Here is a 7500-nt window from a genome sequence, read left to right as displayed (position 1 = left end):
AGGGCTATCGTTGAGGACACTTGCTCAAGGTGCCACACAGTGGGACTGAACCCAGACCATGTGGTTGGGAAATAAGTTTCTTATCACACAACCATGCCATTTATTTTTAATGTTAGTTAACCTACAATTATTTTCCATACAGATTTATTATAAATTGTTGTCCAATAGTTAGTGGTGTTGCTAGAATGAATCACTGGGGGTAGCCTTTAGTTTGCCATCCCCATCTGCTGGCAACACAACCTAAACAGGTTTATACAGCAAGGACCAAAAAGTGCCAGCCTGATAAAAGTGTTGCCTGGAATGAACCACCTCGCTTGATAATTCCCTCCAATCAAAGCTTTGCTGTTGCCAATAGCTTTATTTAGCTTTGCTTCTGTATAGAAAATAATTGTAGGATAACTAACATCGACCCTTTTGTTACTATATTTCTGTTGAAATTCATTCTCTTTATTTCAATTAATTTTGAAAATAAAGAATTTACTAAAACCTATGGCAAGGAGAAAACTGATCAGTTACTTTGGAACAACACAATGTATGTACTTCCCTCTGGAGTACTCCAGCACATCACTACACACCTCTGTCATACAGTAAAGTTGTTGAATAGCATCAGTTGTTGTTAAACTCCAGTTAAACCCCAACTGAGCCAATCTATGACCAAAGGTATTCCAGTCATGACAATATTGGCTTTTTTGTGGTGGTAGACATGCAACATCAAGTTCTATGTAATTCACTGTATCTTTCCAGATTTAAGCCAATCAGGTTATGATTTGAGGGAGATGTCATTGCTATTACTAGCAAACTGAGTTACCATTGCTATATTGTAATTAGTTACATACAATAAATAAGATAACCAGACAGCAGTAACAACAATTTAATGAACTAACAAATCTCTTTATGAACCAACAATCAATATTCCTTGTGAACTAACCAACTGACACCTTCCGACTTCACTGCAAACTAACACAAACTTCACTTGACTCCGAACTCTGAACCTCAAACTTACTCGGATTGTTATTATTTATATTTTACTTGGACCAGTCTATCTCTCACAAGGGGGCATCGTAACCCTCATTCCAACATCTCCCCTTTTGAGATTTTGACAACTACAAGAAAGTGGAATTTCTTTTATTTTTCTTTTTTTCTTTCCAGCACTTCTCCCTCTGTTCTTTTTTTTAGCTGTTGTATCTTAATTGTTGCCCGACTTTTATGGTTGTATTGTTCGTTGCATACAATCCTTTTTCTTTTCATTGTACTAAGCACTCCTGTTTTTGTTTATTTGAAAATTTAGTACCTTCTTTGTTTAGGTATTACTTCCAGATATTCAGTCTATTTTCATTTTCTGAAGCTAGTTCTACGGGGCTCAATATCTCTCAGTGCCAGCACTTCAAACATATAAAAGATTTCCATTGGTATTACCCTTCATTCTTCTGTGTCTTATCTTTAACTGGTTAAAGTGTCTCTTATGTTCTGAACATTGTCCTTTAATTAAATACATAATGTTATCTAATTTTTTGATTACACAGTCATCCTCCCAACCTTCTTTACCATTTTTATAGCTTTTAAAATAAACTTTATCTCCTACTTTGAAATGGTTTGTAATATTTCTTGTATTTCCTTCAAATGTATTTTTTTGTTTTTCCTAGCAATAATTTATCAAAGAACAATTCTGTTTTACATGCGAACATTAACTCTCAGCTGGTGATAACTCTCAGCTGGTGACTTTCCTGAATTAGTATTTGGATTTGCCATTATTCTATATACTCTCAAAAATTTCATTAGTGCCTCATCATTATCTAATTCATTCCTAGTTTTTTTTAATGTGTTGACAAATCTTTCTGCCTGCCCATTTTACCTCAGGGTAAAGATGTGCTTTATGGCATGTACTTTGCAGAAATTCAAAAATTCTTATCCTGTGTATTGTGTTCCATTATTTGAAACTAATGTATCTGGAACACTGTATTAAGCAAATAACTCGAATAGGAAATTTATTGTTGTCTTTGCTGTGGATTTATTACATCTGCATACCTCTGGCAACTATCCACAACAATTAGATAGTATGTGCTGTTCACCGGTCCAGTATAGATGATAAGTATACTGGACCATGGGCTCTCAGTCTCTGTACATAGACCTAGTTTGTCTGAGAGTACTTGTAGAAACATTTAAAAAAATTTTCTCTTTATCTCTTCGGACAAATTAATTTTAGACGGACAACTATTTATATTTTTACAATAGAGATTTATGGGGAAGTCTCATAAATTGAATAATTCTAACCAATCGGTACCAAAGAGCTCAGTTGCATTTTTAATGAAGACTTTCGCCTTGCATGTTTTCCCTAGAAATGTGACTTTAGTCCACATTTCGCCTATGAATTGTAATTTGTCACCCATCATGCTATGAGCAGATCTTGCTGTTTTTTCAACATAGGTTTCTTCATTTACTTCCATGCATCCATATTTATCAATGAAATATCACTTCCCGTTTCCAGTTGAAGTTTAATATGTATTCCATTTATTGTTATGTGTACGAATCTTCTTATTTGGGAATCGATTTTTGTTTCTGCCGAGAGCACTCTAGGATTTTTAATGCTTGACCTTCATAATTTTGTTCTGCAGTATGAACACTTGTGACCAATTCTTTTGCAACTGTAACACTTTAGATTTTTAAATGGACAGTCTTTTCTGAAATGTATTCCCCCACATCCATAACATAGATTAGGACATGGCACTCTTTTTTGGTTGTACTTTTCTGGTTGGCATATCTATCTTTTTGAGGAATCCTTTTCTTGAATTTTTTCTACATTGTGTTTCAGGTTTACCAACCTTTGGCATTCTGCCATGGACTGTAAGGTTAAATCTTGGTTTGCTTGTTCCAATTTAGAAAGAATTCTTGCCTGAATTTCTGTATCTTCACTTGGTGTAAGACCTTGTACAAAAATAAGACACTTGAACATCTAAGGTGTAAGTTCTTTGAGTTTAAAACTTTTACACAACCTGTTGATTGTTCCTGGGTATGTGATAAAATCATTGTTCTCTTTTTCATTATATTCCAACACACCATTCTAGTGTTAAATAGAATAGTTTTATCACCATATATGTTGGACAGTAAATTTATTGTTTCTTTAAAACAAATTTCATTGGGGTTTTTGGGCAATATGAAATTACAGTAATTTTCATGCTCAAATGAAGCTAATTTTCACAATAACAATCCCACTTTTTGTTCATCCAACCATGATTTACAACCTTGCTTAAAAATCTCCTCATACCTTCTGTAGTAAGATGCAAAAGTTATTCCCTCCTCTGGGTTATAACTGAATTCATTAATTGAGTTCGAAATGCAAAATGGTGAAAATGAACTTACATCATTTTTGGACTTCTTTGAATATAGCTCCAATAATTGTTGTTGTTGCTGTAATAGTTGCTTCTGCAACTCTTGTTGCTGCTCTTGTTGTTGCTTTTGCAACTGTACTATGGAAGCAAATAGGTCTTCCATTATTTAACAAGCTGTATCATGAACAAATTGTTAAATAACCTATGTGAGCTTTGAAACCCTTGTCACCAGATGTTGTAACGTGATTTTTTACGTACAATAAATAAGATAACCAGACAACAGTAAAAACAATGTAATGAACTAACAAATCTCTTTACAGACCAACAATTAATATTCCTTGTGAACTGACCAACCAACACCTTCCAACTTCACTGCAAACTAACACAAACTTCACTTGATTCCAAACTCTGAACCTCAAGATCGTTACTATTTATATTTTACTCGGATCGTTACTATTTATATTTTACTCGGACCAGTCTATCTCTTGCAAGGGGGCATTGTAACTCTCATCACAACACATATTGAAGCCCTCTTGTTGATCCTTTTATATGTGTTGGTGAAAAGATGAAGAACAGTGACCCTGATCTTTGTATAACCCTTCCAGACAGGTGCAGTTGATGTGGATAATGCTTAATGCCTGCATGCAAGAATCTTATCTAAAGTACCTTGAATGGGGGAGGGTGGTGGTGGTGAGGTACACAGAGCTGCACTTGATTATGCAGTGAAAGTGTACAATAAAAATAGGGCTGGGATGGAATCAAGTTTCTGCTGGTCTAAATTTTTAGAATGAAATAAATACACTAAAAGATATTTATGGACCAAGCAGTGGTGTTATTGTGTTAATTTGTTGATAAAGATGATAATGATAAGTGTATGTGTGTGTGTGTGTGGGGGGGGGGAGGTTATCTCAATGATGCTAAACCTTTTTTTAGCGCAACATCATCATCATCATTTAATGTCCATTTTCCTTGCTGGCATGGGTTGGATGGTTTGACTGAAAATTGGTAAGCTGGGGAGCTGCACAATATTCCAATCTGATTTGGCATAGTTTCTATGGCTGGATGTGTTTCCTAATGCCAACCACTCTGAGAGTGTAGTAGGTGCTCTTTACATACCACCAGCACAGGTGCCAGTTACGTAACACTGAGATTGGCCACCACTTTGATCTCACTTGGCTTGACAGGTCTTCTCAAGCATGGTATATTGCCAAAGATCTTGTGTCACTGCCTCCATGAGGCTCAACATTCAAATAGTACTTTTTACATGCCACATGTTAAAATTTTGATTTCTTCATTAATTCTGTTATTGAAGTGTCACTAACATGTATACATGCATTTTAACTTTATAAAAAGCTTAGAAGCAAACATGGCTGTGTGGTATGAAGCTTGCTTCCCAACCACATGGTTCTGGGTTCAGTCCCACTGCATGGCATCTTGGGCAAGTGTCTTCTACTATAGCTTTGGACCAACCAAAGTCTTGTGAGTGGATTTGATAGATGGAAACTGAAAGAAACCCATTGTATATATATATATATATATGTGTATGTATGTATGTGTGTGTGTGTTTGTGACTGTGTTTGTCCCCCACCATCTTTTGGTTTGTTTATATCCCCATAACTTAGCAGTTCAACCTATAGAATAAGTACCAGGCTTACAAATAAATAAATAAATAAATAAATAAAATAAATAAGTAATGGGTTTGGTTCATTTGACTAAAATAAAATTCTTCAAAGTGGTGTCACAACATGGCTGCAGTCAAATGACCGAAACAGATAAAAAAACAAAAATATAAGCTTTCCCGAAGCCCAATGTGTTTTACCACTAAAATCCTGAAGATGTTTAAATTTAATTGCTCTGTAGCTAAGATGATGCCTATTGTATTTGCAAAGCTATTTTTCTAGCTTCTTCATTATTATTATCATTTTTTTTTTGCTGTATATGTAGACCAGGTCGATAATACTCTAAGATATATTTTTGTTGTCATAGCAACAAAGGATCTCCAAAAACAAGAACATGTTTGTATAGCGTCAAATAAAACATTTACATTTGTTGTGGTTATTTTGGAACAAAGTAGAAAACTTAAGCTTCTTATTTTAGTAACTAGTATGCTTCTTCATAAAACTGGTCTAAATTTTATTACAGCAACATTAGCTACAAAAATAATAGAATTTATAACCAAAGGTGTGGCCATGTGGTTAAGATGCTTGCTTCTTAATCAGGTCATCTTGGATTTAGTCTCACTATATGACACCTTAGGCAAGTGTTTTCTACTATAGTCGTGACCTGACCAAAGCCTTGAGAGTGGATTTGGTTAGAAACCAAAAAAAGCCTACTGTATATATATATATATATATATATATATATATTTAATTATATGTATTTATTTTCTCCTAATTAAGAATAATTCGGATAAAATAAATGGGTTAATAGAAACCAGGGTAGCAAAGATCACAAAATAACTGTAGTGTAACTCCTGTTTGTGAGGCAGAAACTCCTTGATATTTTGGGTATTTGAGTATATATAAATTTAAAGAATGGAGTAAACACATGTTATAACTGCATACTTTTATTCTGACATATGTTTCAAAGAATTACAATTTATGCGATCCATAGGAATCGGCGATGTTAAAAATGTAAACTTCTCCTCAGGGAAATGTATGGGAACCAGCTTAAACGTAAGACATTATAACCGAGTATGAAAACTATAGTTGGATAAGGTTATAATGTAATTCATTTGAAAAAACCGTTGGAGATTAGGACGCTACCAGATATATATATATATATATATATATACACATATCCAGGTGGTGCTATTAAGTTAGACACGGCCTGGGTCAATGCTATTAGAAACTTATCTAAGTATGTGTGTGTTTGTATATGTGCATGTGTTTGTGTACTTTTGTCTTGACATCATGTGATGGTTGTAACTGAGCAACCCTATCATACAAGTGATGATATTCATTTCCAATCTTCCATGAAAAACATATTTGGCTCTGGGAAAATATTACTTTGCTTGGAAGCAGGTGTTGGTTGGTGACAGGAGGAGCATAGAAAAATTTGCCTTAACAATTCCATCTGACCCACGCAAGCATGGAAAAGTTGACATTAAAAATGATAATATTGTCTATCGGTGGGTGGGTAGATGGATCAGCTGCACATTTTTTCCCTCCCCAAGATATTATCATCATCCTCACTATGATGCAACAGCAGCATTGCATCATCAAAGCAATTGAAAAAGACATCAACATTTCATTACAATTTACTATTTTTCTTCAGTAAATCAGATGACATGAAAAAGGAACCATTGTTATTGTCACCCTGAAGTCTATGAGTGAGTTGGTGCATGTAGCAGGGGCACGTGGCTAGATGCTTCATCATATCAAGTTCAGCCCATATTAACTTTGATTGTTATTATAAGAAAATTAATAAAATGATTATTTAAAAATTTGATAAAACATATATAGCCCCAAACATAATACTGAACTCGCTTGAAATGAATTTACATCAAATTTACATCACAGTCCTCCACCCTCATCATCATCACCACCATCACCCCACCACTACCAGCACCACCTGCACCACCAGCACCACTGCCACCATCACAGCTGCCTTTCTACTATAGGCACAAGGCCTAAAATTTTTGGTGGAGAGAATTAGTTCTTTACATTGACCCCAGTGCTTAACTGATACTTATTTCATTGACACTGAAAGGATGAAAGGCAAAGTCAACCAAGGCAGAATTTAAACTCAAAAATTAGAGATGGATGAAATGCTACTAAGCATTTTGTCTGGTATAGTAACGATTCAGCCAGCTTGATCACACCTTTAACAGAATTGCTAAATAGAACTGGATGCGGTTACAAATGCTATGGAAAAACAGTCAGCCACCTTCTATATATGGATGACCTAAAATTATATGCAAAAAACGACAAAGAGCTAGAAACACTACTACAGACAGTACACGGCTTTACCAAGGAAATAGAAATGAAATTCGGATTAGAAAAATGTGCCAAAGCAACCCTGAAAAGAGGAAAATTAGTTAAAAGTAGCAATATAACACTAGATAAAGCCAATGAAATAAGAGAACTAGACGAAAGCCAACCATATAAGTATTTAGGAGTCAATGAACTAGATAGGATACAACATACACAAATGAAAGAAAAAATAAAGAAAG

The 7500-nt window shown here is 34.7% G+C and overlaps 2 protein-coding genes across 2 annotated transcripts in view; one reads left to right on the top strand and one right to left on the bottom strand.

The window, feature by feature from the left end:
• Positions 1–7500, bottom strand: part of LOC106871644 (calcium and integrin-binding protein 1) — a 443076-nt gene that overhangs the window by 39861 nt on the left and 395715 nt on the right. The window lies entirely within an intron of this gene.
• Positions 1–7500, top strand: part of LOC106871649 (homeobox protein 4) — an 88263-nt gene that overhangs the window by 1430 nt on the left and 79333 nt on the right. The window lies entirely within an intron of this gene.

This window comes from Octopus bimaculoides, chromosome 19 (assembly GCF_001194135.2).
Source record: "Octopus bimaculoides isolate UCB-OBI-ISO-001 chromosome 19, ASM119413v2, whole genome shotgun sequence".
Lineage (NCBI taxonomy): Eukaryota > Metazoa > Mollusca > Cephalopoda > Octopoda > Octopodidae > Octopus > Octopus bimaculoides.
Note: the sequence above shows the minus strand (reverse complement) of the source record. Positions and strands in the feature narration are given on the sequence as shown.